This window comes from Furipterus horrens, unplaced genomic scaffold (genome assembly GCF_987537825.1).
Source record: "Furipterus horrens unplaced genomic scaffold, mFurHor1.1.pri manual_scaffold_5, whole genome shotgun sequence".
Taxonomy (NCBI): Eukaryota; Metazoa; Chordata; class Mammalia; order Chiroptera; family Furipteridae; genus Furipterus; species Furipterus horrens.
In genome coordinates, this window is record NW_028327175.1 from 26,470,164 (window position 1) to 26,485,782 (window position 15,619).

Consider the following 15,619-nt stretch of genomic DNA (forward strand, 5'->3'; position numbering starts at 1 on the left):
GATAGCATAATTAGATAGCATAATTAATTTAAGTTCTTTGGAAATGTGTAAGTCTTTGTACAGTCCCCAAAACCATCATAAATAGTTTTCTTAACTATCATTACAATTATCAATTGGACGTCACCTATATGGCAGCTACTATGTCAGTCTATGTGTTGCAAAGTTAAACAATAATTTCCTCAGGTTGTTCAGTCTGCTAGATAAAGTGGGTATGTGTAGCTAACAATAAAGAAAGAACAGGTAGTTCTTTGTTCTTGGAGAACAAGACATAAGAGCCATGGGAAGGTTCAGCAAGGAACCAAAGCTTGGCTTAGTACATGAAATTAACTAAAGAATGTTCTAACAATTTAAGGGAAGGAAATTTCTTCCTATGTTGATAATTTGTGTGGGAAAGGGTCAAGATTTGGGACAAATCATGCTTGTTAAGAAATTATAAGTAACATTCTATGTGTATAAAACAGCATTTATATAAAAGAGTTGATAATGTTAAATTAAGATAAGAAATTGCAAAAAATATATATGTGTATACGCACACACACACACACACACATAGTGGTCTGTCCAAAAAGTAAACTATCCAGCCATATACTATGAATATAGAGACATTTATGGAAGAAGATACCAGAAACATTGTACATAGGACAATGACACCTCAGTTCCCTTCAAAGTAGGAACCCCGGGATCTCACACAGTTCTTCCAATCACTATCAGCTTCCCCATCATATTTTCCTGATATATCTGGAATATCATCCCTTTCAATGGTGCTTTTAGTTACTGGGAAAAGCCAGGAACTCCAGGGCACCAAATCTGGGCTGTAGGAGGGCTGAGTCACCTACGTGATTTGATATTTCATCAAAATCTCTGCACGAGACATGATGCATGAGCGGGCATATTGTCATGATGAAGCTGCCCATAGCTGCAGCCTTCTGAATCATCTGAATAGTTTCTGCAGAGGAATGTTCAAGCTTAACGCAAAATTTGATGCAGATTCATTGCTCCACTCAGTCATTTTGAATGTGAAGACCACACAGTACACATGTCCACTCAATGGCGTCCACCATCCCCACTGACTAGTACAGTGAAATCATCGTTGTTCACACATGCACGTTCCATTCCACTCTCCTTGGCTGCCAGGTTACATCAATGTTGCACAAACCATTCTTGTTATGTTAACAATGGCTGAACTTTTTCCGAGAAGACCTTCATATATACATATATATGTAGTATATGCACTATGTTTGTGTGTTTGTGCGTGTGCGCATGTGTGTGTGTGTATAAGTTAAGATTTTATCCCATCAGCTAAATAGTTCTTTTGAGGAGTTTTCAGCAGGTTATTATAATAACCAGATCTGAATGTTAGAAAAGTAGCTTTGACAGTCAGCAGTATGCTTCAAAGGTGGGAAGCATTCGATTAGACAAAATTTGGAAAAACCATTACTTTCCAGAGTTGCATAAAAAGGTCCTATATCAGTGAAGTGAAAATGGGTATAGAGAAAAGGAGTCTGAGCCAAGAAGTCAGTGTGAAAAAGATCAAATTTTGTAAACAATTGGATGTAGGTATGAGAAAATAGGGTATCTTGTTGACTGTAACTTTACTCTGTGGAATAATTGAGTGGATGATTGTTCTAGTTACTAAATAAACATTATAATAAGCTAGAGTGGAACATTAAGAGCTTGCCTTACAAATGTGAATTTTAGGAAACTATGTCACTTCCTGGTAAAAATGCTCGGTAAGCAGGAGCAAGTACAGAATTTCCTCACTTATGGTAGGTATTACGTTCTAGACCCCCCCCCGCCGCCCCCGAGATAGGTGAAAATCTGCCAAGTAGGAACCTTACATTTATTTTAGTATTTATATATATTTTAAGGCATTATAAACCCTTCCCACATGCTTATAAACTGTTCCCAGTCCCTTATTAACCTTTCCCACTCCCTTATTAACCTTTTCCACACTTTAATAAACACTACTTATGTTCTTAAACATATTCTATACTCAAACCTATGTAACTCTAACAACATACATACATAGTACCTCAAAATCCTGCGATATAGCACAAAATCCACAATAAATAATTAAATATAATATTTTTAAAAATTCTGTGATACAGTGAGGCCATGATAAGTGAACAACGATATAGAGAGGGACTACTGTACAAGATTCAAGATGGATATCTGTGCTGTTACCAGCAACCTCTTTTGATCAACAACAATATCTGCAAATAGAATAGGCATAACCACATACAAATATGAAGATAGAGATAATAGAATTGGTTATGAAAGATATTATTGTTGACTCCAAAATACATATTCTTTATCAGATGATCAGTCCAGATTTCAGGTTTCCTCTGGAGAGTGTAGATCAGAAATGACCATGTGATCAGATTGTGTCTATTGACTTGTGAGGGAATGTTTGATGGTGGGGTTTCTGGAAAAAACATTTTTTTATCTTAAGCAAGAAAAAGGAAGAAACAGTCTGGGGCGTGAGGCTTCAAAATGCTGTAGCTACCTTACAATAGCTTTGAGACTAAAGTCAGCTAGGAAGATACCAGATTTAAAAGGACAGAAAGAATCTGGTTCCACCAACACTGTGGTCACTTTGGATTTCTTTGATGTGGTAATAATTATCCTTAATATGCAAGTCATTTTGATTTGGGGCTTCTATTGCTTGAAATTGAAATCTTAGTTACTGATTGTGATAGTTAATTTTGTGTTAACTTGACCAAATTGTGCTGACAAAATACTTGATCAAACACTTGCCTAAATGTTCTCATAAGTATATATTTTAGACATGATTAATATTTACAATCAGTTGGCTTTGAGTAAAGCATGTTGCCCTCCACAATATCTGTGGGCCTCAGTCCATCAACTGAAGGCCTTAAGAGCAAAAATTAAGGTTTATCAAAATAGAAATTCAGCCTCCACACTGCAAAGTTGAAATTCTGCTGCAGTTTTCAGCCTTCAGATTCAATATTGCAATATTAGCTCTCACCTAACTGGACAGTTTGCCCTGTGGATTTTGATTTCTCCTATCCACTCCTATCCACACAATCACATAAGCCAATTCCTTAAATTTCTTAATATGTGTTTATGCTAATGGTTCTGTTTCTCAGAAGAAAACTGACTAATACACCGGTGCAGTAGCTCTACTTTATAGTTATTAATATTATTTTCAAATTATATGGTATAATGATAATTTGTAAAAAATAAAAATAATTACATAAAATAAATTGTCCTTTTTTTTCTTTTATGAGAAAACCCTATATTTGGCATGTGTCTGGAAATCTAACAGATTTAAATAACACCTGTCTTAGGCTCATTTCTTAAATTCTTATTAACCTAAAACCAGTGTTTTAAAAAATACTAAGAATATTTTTATGGTGATTTTCAACTTAAATTGAACACAGCTTATTTACCTTACTATCATTTCTTTTGTGTTTTCTGGATTTGGGTAAGTTTATCACTTATTCTTTTATAATGGTAGGATTATCTTACTTATTTTTGTTTTATACAAAGGAATTTTCTCACAGTAAGATTAAAAATATGAATATGCATCAAATTATGAGATCATATAATTTCAAAATTACAAATAAATTTTTACTATCTTGTTGTCAAGGGAACCACTTTGTATGCCCTCTATTAAGTTACTGAAATGGTAGCCTTTTTTAATGCAAATGATTTTTTTCACTTTATATGCTGCATGAAATTAATCATTATGATTTATTTTTGATGTAGCAATTTTAAAGCGTTTGCCAATAAAACACATAAAAATGTAACACAAATACAACAGCTATTGCCATGAGATGAACATCATTATATGCAAAAAAATCTATTATCTATCAATTGAAAAATGTATTAAATATACATTCTTGATAAGAAAAATACTATAAATTTAAGTGAATGTTAAAATATGATGTGTCATATGCTATATAATTTATGTATCAAAAAGGTAGAAACAATTTTGACAAAAATGATGAGATATAAAATTTTGCCAGTAACTACAAAGGTTAAGCAGTTTTATTTATTTAGCCAGAAAAGTCATTAAGCTATTGTAAATTCCACATAAAATTGGATGCATCTTTCATTTGCCTGATTGATCTCAGTCTGAAATACCATCAAATATATATTGAATAGGATTAATAGCCAAAAGCCTCAAAAATGATAAGACTACACTGGAAGCATTCTAAATATACTCTAATCATGCTTCATGAACTTGTAAAGTTAAATAAAAATAGATTAAACAAAAAATAGATTAAACAGATGATAGTTTTTAAATGGAAGTATATCAGTGTAATAGCTTATATATAGGTGTTTTTTTATTTTTTAGAATATTTTATTCATTTATTTTTAGAGAGAAGGAAAGGAAGGGAGAAAGAGGAGAAGAATATCAATGTGTAGTTGCCTCTCCTACACCCCCAATTGGGGACCTGTCCTGCAACCCAGGCAGGTGCCCTGACTGGCATCAAACTGGAGACCCTTTGGTTTGCAGGCTGGCGTTCAATCTATGAGCCACACCAGCCAGGGCTATATAGGTGTATTGTATGTAGCTTCAAACTTTGCTGGTGGCAAAAGTGACAAAATTGAAGCTGTCCTACTTTAGGCAGTGGACATGAGAAGTCAGGGTCGTTGGGAAAAGGTAATAATGCTGGGAAGAGAAGGCAGTAGGAAAAGAGAAAGACCAAATATGAGATAGATTGACTCTATAAAGGAAGCCATAAGCATGAGTCTACAGGAGCCGAGAAGGGCAGGGAGTACAGGGCATCGTGAACTTAGCTCTATTCATAGCATTTAACAACAATAATCATATAGATGTATTGGGAGCACATATTTAAAAGATGTTGTGGAAAGTTGCAAAATCTTAATTGCCTTCATCTTAATTTTTCAGTATTTTAACATTTAGAAGTGTATTTATTGACTAAATATATGTTCGTAGTCTAATTATGCTGAGCAATATCCTAAATGGTAAAGTAACGGAAAACATACAAATGTCTTCCTTCCTATGTGGAAGTCTAACATTCATGACTGATGATCTGGGGCTGACTAAGAAACACACGTACATGCAAGGATTGCAACTTTGTAAGAAATAGATAATCAAAGAAACAAACAAAATGAAAATCAGGCAATTAGGCAATGAAGATCAAAACTTGGGTTCCCATAATATGGTGGATAAAGATACATGCCACTGGAATGGAATAATGGCTGTCTCCAAGTTTATATGCACATTCACATACTCACGCCCACAAAGGCATGGATACATACACCATGTGATATTTCTCAGCAGTACTCAGCCATATATGCGTTGGGCTTTTAACATCACCTCTTAATTTTGTCCTGTTCTGCATGTGAAGTGCTCCATATCAGACATAGATAATTATTTACTCAAAAACTGACCATGCATTCCCCACACTCAAATTTTTTATCTTGGATCAATAAAATAAAAGCCAGGTCAAATGTTCTATGGATAAAAATTTGATGCCTGTGTGCCATAAACAAGGAATGGAGGGGAAAATGTATTATCTCTGCTCAAAAAGGGGTGAGAGGAAGCTGCTCTTTTCCCCTCCTAAAGGAGGCTCCTTGTAAATGTGATATGACTGGGTCCTTCCTCCAATTATTTAGTATATGAATAAAACTCTGCAAGGGCTAGTAAATTATGTGTCTCTAGGTATAGACAGTTCCAATGTCCCTGTAGTTATTCATCCTTGAAAGGTGGAGTTCTCACAATTTCTAGAGTTGTAAATTAATAATTTTTCAGGAGAAGTAATTATTTTAAAGCTCATTCTTAGCCAATGAGACCAAGTTTCAGCAAAATTAATTTTGAAACCTAAACTGTATAGAAAAAAAAAATGAAGACATTTTCTCTATGATACCACAATAGTTAAACAACATAGTTAAATAGACATGATAATAAAAACTGGATAAAATTAATGGGGTGCTGGGGTAGAAATTAAAGGGGTATTTTTAAATGGTCAAAAGTAGCAACTTGAGGAGGTAAATATTAAACTAATACATGAAAATAGAAAAGGGCATTTAAGAGTAATTAAAATGAGAGAGCTTCCTGAGGAAGGAGAAGTTGAGTATATATCAAAATTTAAATAATAATAATAGTAATAAATAAATTTGTTGCAAATGAGGTAAGAGAAATGTCTCAGGTAATTAAGGAGGCCCCATTCTGCAAAGCCTTTCAGACAATAGATGTTATATTTTATTTTATGTGCAATATATTTAATCTTTTTTGATTTTAGAAATTGCAATAACATCATGTCAGCCATCACTTTGCTTTGTCTACAGTGTTGTTTAAGTGGCAAAAATTCATAATTATAATGTGATCAAACTACTGGATGATTATCTTTGTGTCTTGGAAAATAAATCCTTCCCCTTTTAAAGTAATAAAGATTGTTTTCCACATAACTTTTTTTTTTATATTGTATACATTCACATTTAAATCGTTAATGATTTGGAATATGTTTTTATATGTGGTGTGGGATAGGGATATAGTTTTTCTCATAGGTCCATTGGTGGTGAAAATTTTTGCAAGGGAGTTGGAAAGAAAGAGTAGATTAGGTCAGGCTGAGAAAAAGAAAGTTTTGCTGCTATAGAAAAAAAAAAAGGGGGTGGGATATGTCCCAAGAATGAGTAACTAAGAGAGTGTGGAGGGTACAATTACTCAAGTAACTATTTTGAAAGATTTGTAAACTAAAATTATCAAAATCCAAGTCAAAGTTTTATCACAGACCAAGTGACCAGATGATAAAATCATTAAAAAATCAGCAGATTAGGAGTGGGCTGTTAGAGGATATAGCCAGCTGACACAAGAGTCAAAGCAGAGTACAGAGTTTAGGGAAAAGGGAGGGAGAAAGATTTGAAAATGGCAATGAAGGGAAACAAAGACATCTAGTCTACCTCCAAGTCAAAAAGGAGGTATGGAAGGGAAAACATCCCTTGTTTGAGGGGACTTCAGAGAAAGCAATGGCTGTGAAGAAGGGTCCAACTTTAGTTAACATAATGTCAGACAGATGCACTTGAGAATAGTGATTTGTTGATGATAAAGGGTGAGTTCCAGGGGACACTTTGGGAAGGACTCGGGAGCTGTATGAAAAGATAGGCTAAGGAAAGTGAAACAGAGAATTATAGAAGCATATGAGAATTACGACATAGGAAATGAGGGCTAACCTGGAGATCTGGGCTTATCATTATGATGCCCATGTGATTCATAACCAACCGATGTCTCTTTACGGCAAGTGAGATAATAAGACTATGATTGTTGAAGAAGTGTGTGCAGTAGGGACTTCTCAGGAGCACGCAAAGTCCCATAGCTTTCCTATTCTTCTTCCCAATAATGTAAACCTGGGATAACAGCTTATTTAGAACTCTTGAGTCTAGAGTTCCCTCTCAAGATGTGGTCCCTGCACCACCAGCAACATCTGCAACAATACCTGGAAATATCTTAGAAATGTAAAATATTGAGTTTCAAACCAGGTCTACTAAATAAGAAGACCTGGGCTAGACAAATTAAAATTGTTTTGATCAAGTCTAATAACATAAGTAGGAGAGAGAAGATATTGCAAACTTAAAGTTTAAATAGGAAATAAACACCCAAATCAGGCAAACCCAGCTTCAGAGTCCATTCAGTGGCAAGTCAGTCAAGGAGGTGCTTTGTAGAAAACAGAACAAGGAAGAAAGACTTAGAAGTGATTAAACACATGTACATTTACCCTGAGAAATAGAAGACACCATCATGTATATAGAAATCATTTCTGAGACCTAGTAGATTACAGTGAGTAATATCAGTGGGTAAGGGCAGCTCACCACCAGGATCTTCTGTGCTTCCTCTCTATGGCATCTTTACATGCTTCCATCTTTACCCCACTGCATCCAACAGCCAACATCTGTACTGCTGTTTCAGAAGACCTCTGTCAGGCTTATGGAGCTCTACAGAGGTGGCCTTAACCAGTGACTGCAGAGTGTGGAGTATGAAAGCCTGGTTTCATTGCTAATGATCAGGGCAATCCTGGGGACCTAGGGAACTTTGTCAATATCACAAGTGAGCTTTCAGGTGAAATAAGTCAAATGTCTTATAGAAAAAATAAAAATAATGGGCCACAGGCATACTAACACATCCAACCTACCTTCTCCAATGAGCACAATCAATTTAACAAAACTATACTTGATTATATCAATAATATTGGCAGACAGATTAAGATGTCAGCCACTGCTATGGATAACTGCTTCATCAAAATTGATGTTCTTTCCCAACATGGATGGCATCCAATATTTTTATAAGCAAGGTATGAAGAGCTGGCCATCTGCCTTAATTTGGGAAAATTCTGAAAGACCATGATGGGCATGGCTGATGTGTCTTGGTTGTTTGGAGCATCATTCTGTACACTAAAGGTCATTGATTAGATTCCCAGTTAGGTCACATACCTATTTTGTGGGTTTGATCCCCAGTTGGGATGCATATAGGAGGCAACCATTTGATATTTCTCTCACACAGCTCTCTCTTTCTCCCTTTCTCTCTTCCTCTGCCATATTCTCTCTCTCTCTCTCTTGCTCCTTCCCTCTGTCAAAAAAGAAAAGAAGAGAGAAGATAAATAAAAGAAAAAAGAAAAGTATTGTAAAGAAAAGAAGAGAAAAGAAAAAAACATGGAAACAAGGAACTGACAGTGGCCAGAGGGGAGGTGGGAGGGAAAGACAGGGGGAAAGAAGGGGAAGGACCTAGTCAAGGAACTAGTATAAATGACCTATGGAAATGAACAACAGGGTGGGAATTGACGGTGGGAGTTGGGGGGAGGGGGGTTGTGGAACAGTGGAGAGAAACGGAGGTATAACTGGGACAACTGTAATAGAACAACAATAAAAAATTTAAATAATTAAAAAATTTAAAACAGAAAGGACAAGAAAAGGAAAGGAAAAAGACCATTATAATCCAGATATCCCATGGGGACAACCAAATCTGTATCACATCTCTATTTCTTCCTGTTCCATCCACTGCTGCTTCCTTCCACTACTTTCCACAAGTGTTGACCTTAAGGGCTCCCCTGAATAAATATTCTGAAGCTAAATTTATAACAAAGTCTTGTTGAGTTACTTAAACTGTGACATAAACTAACCAAATCCTCAGCATCCATTGTACACTACTGTTACTGCTGACACTGGAAAAAATGACATACAATGTTTTGTGAAAAGAGAATACAACAAATAACATTTCAGCTGATGAATAGTCTCCCCTATAAAACATTCATGGAGCAAAAGAAAATTATAACAAAAAGCCTTAAATAACAATTTCATATGATAAAATCCCTGTGTCAAAATATCACAACCTGAAAACAGAGAAAAGAAAAAGGAAGTTAATTAAGAATCATCTATAATAAAGAAAGATTTTCAAATATCTCAAAATAATCTTAGAAATAAATACTAAATTAAAAGGATCAATGAAGTAAGTCATGACAATAGGCAAGACAATGAGAATAAAATAAAAAGATATTTAGAATAAGAAAATAAAGTGAAAATTAAAAAGAATTATTGACTAACATAAGGTAAAAATAGAAGTCATATGGTATGCATAGAAAAAAAAGTAGTGAAGCAGAACATATATATATTTAAATCAATCTAAAAATGATTTTCAGAAGTAAATCAAGATTTGAACCACCATATAGAAAGAGTTCATGATCCATCTGGAAAAAGTTACCTCGAATTGTCATTTCGGTGATGTGATGATGTTTGTTAACTTTTTAACAAACAAACAAGCAAAAAAACAAAACTCAGAATCTCCAGAAAAATAATACTAAGACATTTACGAAAAACAAAAATGAGGGGAAGGGAAGGAGGAAGAGCAAAAGAAAAGAAAATCAACTTGGCCTTAGAATTCTTGAGAGCAATATAAAACACAAGAATTAAATGCAAATTTTTAAGAAGGAAATTTAAAAGGGTGAACCAAGGACTTTACATTAAACAAAGCTGTCCTTGTAGTATCAAGACCTCAGAAAAATAGTTTTAAATGTGCAAAGTCAGGGAAGACCATACTTGCTCACACTTCTTTTAAAAATTACCTATAGTACAAGCTTTTGCACCAAAGAATTGTTGGGGAAAGCTGGGAAAAGAACTGGTTGAAAGCAATGCATTTATCTAATTCTAGAACTAAAACTATTTCTTAACAATGTAGGGACAGAATGAAAGAATAACAATTAAATAACTAATGCTCAATTAAATAACTAATGCTCCATCCATGGGAAATGAAATATATAAGTATGAGGTTTAGAGAAAGTGGAAAGTAGAAAATAGTCTCACACACACACACACACACACACAAAAAAAAAAAAAAAAACCCAAAGAGCATAAAATTAACCCAGAAAGACTAAGAATTATGACATTATATGAGATTTTAATATAAAGGTAACCAGTAGCATAAAAAAAACAGACATCCTTTCTGAATTAAAAATAGAAGATAAAAGAGAACAATATGAAGGGAAATGATTTTATGCAGAACATCTTTCATTTTATACATATAATGACTGGTTTGAGATAATGATATCAGTTATGTCAAAAATCTAAGTTGGCTTTAGTCACCTGTTAAAAGAGAATAAGCATGTGAAAATGAACAGTGAATAAAAATTCTTATCTGGTCTATAAGACAGCATAGAACAATGTTACCAGGCTGTTTAACGTATGAAGAACAACCCAAAACTGGAACAAAATTCATATATCATCAAATTTTCCAAAATAATGGTTGTAAAGTTCTTCACTGGTAAGAAAAAAATAATTTTTTGAAAAGTAATTTGGAAACTCATTAAAATGATGTCCCTTAAATATAGCGAATTTATTCTTGAGTTTTCTCTTAAGAAAACACTACATACTATAAGAAAACAATATTATCTATATTCTGTATATTTTTAAAAGATAACTGAAAACACAGGTTCCTGTCAAAAAATAAATAATTCTGGCAAAGAAAACACCCATGGCTTAACTAAAATGTTGATGAGATGTGGCACTGGCACCCCTAGAGACTCAATTTCCTCTCTTGCCTGTACCATCTCCATGACAACCTCAATTACATGTGCTTGTCAGCTAATTGAAACTTTATTGGGTTTTAACATTTTCTTCCATGGGCTTCTCTGAGAACATCACAAATGATTTTTGCTCTTGTAGATGACTGCACTAGTCAGCCTCATGCTAAAAGTCCAGTATACTAACTAACCACCTTGGGTGCTCTCTCCCAGTCATAATTATCCAGCAAAGTGTGAATCTATCTTGCAAATAACCATTTTTTTTTTGAAAATTGACCCATTTTAATTTTTTTAAAAACAAAGAAACATAACACAACGTCAAATTAGTTCTACCATCTACAATTCAGTTACATCCAAACATTCTAAGACCGAGCAGCGTTCCCTGCCCAGGAGCGGGGAATTAAAACGAGACAGAGGAAGGTGAGTGCTGACAACCCAAGTTCCAGCTGCAGGTCACAGGCCTTCCATTCAAACGCACTCTGATGCTTTTTGTTTCACAGTTTGTTGAAGTGTTTTACAGGAAGTTCATTAAAATAGTCTCATCCCAGGCACAAGGTTTCTTCAATGATACACAGCTTCATGACACTCTGTTTCCACCCAATTGATAGGAATAAAGGAATTTTTATGTTTGTCCTTTTTGGTAGTGTAGAGAAGTGAGACCACCAGCCAGCTGCCTTCAGCAGTCAGGGAGAAGTGAGAGACCTGGGCTGTGCTGGCTGTTGGTTTCCACTTGTCTTTTTGAGGGTGTGACTTCAGAAGTGTTAAATCACACTCATGCCACTACAATGATTAGTACTAGTCATCTTTTTTTAGACCATAAAAAGGAAAAATACCCAATGGACATAAAAATGGTCAAAAAGTTTTTACCGCAGGTCAATTTCCTTTCTCTGCCCACAAAAATAATACAAAATAAACTTATGGTTGGGATGGTAACTCCATTGGACATTCCAATTCACCCCTAGAAGTAAGGAGAACAGGCATTAAGTTTTGTTAGCAATATTAGAATAGTAACCAGATGTGTTAATGGCAGCTTATTTGAGGTCCACCAATCAAATCATGGCTATCTTCTCTGCCCACATCTGAACACATTTAGCTATCATGGAAACTACAAAGGAAGGAAAAATGTATTTATTCCAAGATTCGTTTCCTGGGATTTTGAAGCGACCTGTCTTTTTGCAGAGCCCCAGGGCGGCGATAATGTGCTAGGGGCTGCTGTATTTCTTGGCATAAGCTCCCATTCTCTGCGGGTCCTGAGGATAGTGGATTGGTCCTCGAGCCCTCATGAAAGGAGGCGGCGGTCCCATTGGGTGGAACATGTGTGGCCCAAAACCTGGGGGCGGGGGCAGGGCGATGCCCAGGGGTGGAGGCAGGGCAATGTTCACCACAGCGGGAAGGCCACTAGGGGGTAGGTTGAAATAGTTGGCAGAGGCTTCTTCTTCTGCTGCAGGAAGAGGAGAAAGAGCTCCCGGCAGGCCTGCAACAGGCTCTAGCTTGATTCCTGACTCTGTGGTTCCATCCTTCTCTTTTTCTTTTCCTCTGGCTGCTTGGGACCTTCCCCATTTCACATTGAGCCTACGGCCATTGACAATCAACTTATTGAAGAACTTCTCCGCAGCCACTTCTGCAGCCTGCCTTGTGGCAAACTGGATGAAAGCGCACTGCTGTCTCTGCATAACAGTGATTATTCGGATCTCTCCAAACTGGTAGAAATGATTTCTTAGATCTGTCTCAGTAATGGTATCACCCAGGCCACCAACGTATAGTGTGGTGATAGTCTTGTGCTCTGGTGGGTCCAGACGAGGCATCATTGAAGCCCGCTTTAGAAGCTTATCTGCCACAGGGTCATTGATTCCGTAATATCGATCTTTAATGTTCTGATCAGCAAGGGGGTCATCTGGATCTGTAGGCTTCTCATATCTGTATGGACACTCCTCTCCTCTCTTACATTCTCCTTTCACCCAGAAGGAGCAAATGTGAGGTCGATTCCTTTTGTAGTAGGGTGTGGTCCGGGCCAGTTTGAGCAGCATGTCACTGGTGGATGTGGCCTTCCCCAGTATGCCAACTGGCCGTGTTCCATCAGAATTAGAAATCTCCCTCTCCGTATTCTGTGTGTAGTACTCTTTGCTGACATCCAACTTTGGCATGTCATCCTTAAAAGACAACCCTGCGTCATGAACCTGGCTGGGCAGGCCATACTCTAGATCCAAGAGGCAAGTCTGACAGTCTTCAGTTTACTGCAGGTTTGGCACACTTCAGTCTTCTGGAAACGCATGTGAACCCCGGGGCACCAGCGAAACACTGTGAATGGCCTGGCACAGACTTTGCATTCTTTCCCATACTTTTCTTTGGTCATTTGGATATACGGGTTTTCTCCAAGACACGTCTGGCACAGAATGGGGAAGTCCGCATCCTCCCAGTTCTGCCTGTTGTAGGTGTTGGAACCCAGAGAAGCCGCCATCTTGAGCGCGCCCGGAGGCAGCGGAAGCTTCCGAGCAGGAAGAGAGGACCGCCACAATCCCGTCAGGCCCCGGGGCTGGGTCCTGGCCTGTTACGTCTCATCTGCGTGTCTGACACGCCCCTGGGGGCGGGGCCTTGTGCTCCTGGACACCGCCCCTCGGAGTTTCTTCGCTTTACATTTGAAATCCTGGTGGGTTAAACTCGGGTTCTTTTGAGTTGGTCCCTCAGTTGGGAAACGCAGGCCCCTGCGGCACAATCATCCAGACATCCTCGAGGGAAAAGAGAGCCAGCGCGCCAGCCCTCCTTTAATTTTTTGAGCTCTGGAGGCATTCAGCTTCTCGGCCAAGTCCCATCCAAATACCAGTTTTTGAATGAAGAATAAATACTGCCAGAAAATGTGTTCAAAATATTTATCAAATACACTTACTTTTGTTGCACTTACACCCTCCTTGCTTCAATATTAACGTTTTAATTACAAAAATTGCTACTGGAGTGGCATTCCTTCTTTGCTCTTGATCTCATCATTTCATATAATTTTTACTGGAATACTTTCTAAAATACTTTCAGTTTCTTAATTACTACTACTTCTTAATGTGAAATATCTAAAAATATATTTATTATATATTTACTAGTTTTCCATTGTGTAAATATTAGTAATTATTAAGCATTTTGTTTTTTTTTTTACAATAGCTACTTGGTATAAATTATATTTCATCCTACCTCACCTTGCTCACATTAATTAAAATTCTTGCTAGACTGTAAAGTCCAGAAGATCAGGGGCCTTGCCTTCCTTAGTTACCACTGAGTGAAGGTACAATTCAGGGTTGTCAATTATGGCAGAATAAATTATAACCCCTCCAAAAATGCCCATATCTTACTTTCCAGAGCCTGTGAACATATTATCTTACATGGCAAAAGGAAATTTATATATCCGATTAATTAAAGATCGGGAGGGGTGAGATAACTCTGGGTGATCCCACTGGCCTCTATGTAACCAGCAGGGTTTTTATCAGAGAAAGGTCAGAGTTAGAGACCTGAAGAGGCTATGCTGCTTCTCTGAAGGTGGAGGAAGGGGCCAGGAGGAAAGCAGGTGGCCCCTAAAAGCTAGAAAAACAGGAAACGTGTTCGCCTCTGTAGTCTCCAGAATAAACCAGACCCACTGTGGAGATCAGGACCAATAAAAAGGCATTAATCTGATCAAGTTAGCATAAAGGATATAAAAGTGGGGTCACTCATTTCAACCAATATGGCTACCAAACAGCCATGACACTTTGGTTCATGAGAGAAACTACATAAGGCATGCTAGACACATCTGGCAAGGGGACACACCTAAGATATCTGCACAGGTAATCAGAACAGCCATGTTCGCAGAGTGGGGCCACCCTTAGATATGCTCCTGGGGAAATTCCCAACTTTCCATTAAGGGTGCCAAGCAGAACAGCCAAGTACCACCCATAGGTTTCTGGGCAAATTACTCACCTGCCATCAGTGGCACCACGATGCTTATCAAGGGACTTAGAAAGGTGGAGTATGACACTTTCAAGGTATAACTGAGGCAGGTTCTAGACCTCTGCTGAGACAGCTGAGTTCCACATACCAGAGTGTTGCTCCATGACATGCTGACCTCCTTTGGCATCATCTACTGAAGGCTCTGCCTTGCTGCCCACCTGGCTCCAGAGATCCTTCCTTTCAAGACTCTGACAATTCCCTTGCCTACTGTGCTGTCTCCCGGACCTGCAGAATGAGACTCTGAGACTCAGGTTTGTTGCTTCCCATTGATTGCTCAGTGTGTGTGTGCGTGCGTGCATGCGTATGTGTGTGTGATATAATTCTCTTAGATTGTTAGAGTGTGAGTAGGGTATTAATGTATCTTGATGTTCTACTTTGAGTGAACCTGCATTCAACAAAAGCTGAGTGAATAACATAGTTACTGTGTGACTCTTGTCTATTCCTTGGTGCTGGGCTGCTCAGTAGGCAGCTAGCTAAGTAGTTGCCTGGCTGACTTATAGAAAATATCATATCATGAACATACACAGTTATCACACTACTGACACAATGAGTGTAGTACAAAGAGCCTGATATCAAATTTATGATGTCCAGAACTCTGAGATAATAAATTTGCATTGTCTTAAGATGACAGTTTTTTACAGTAGCAATAACTA

The 15,619-nt window shown here is 37.3% G+C and overlaps 1 pseudogene; it reads right to left on the minus strand.

Annotated features, from left to right (window-relative positions):
- Positions 1–12,202: 12,202 nt before the first annotated feature.
- Positions 12,203–13,520, minus strand: LOC150008296 (pre-mRNA-splicing factor RBM22 pseudogene; annotated as a pseudogene).
- Positions 13,521–15,619: the final 2,099 nt, after the last annotated feature.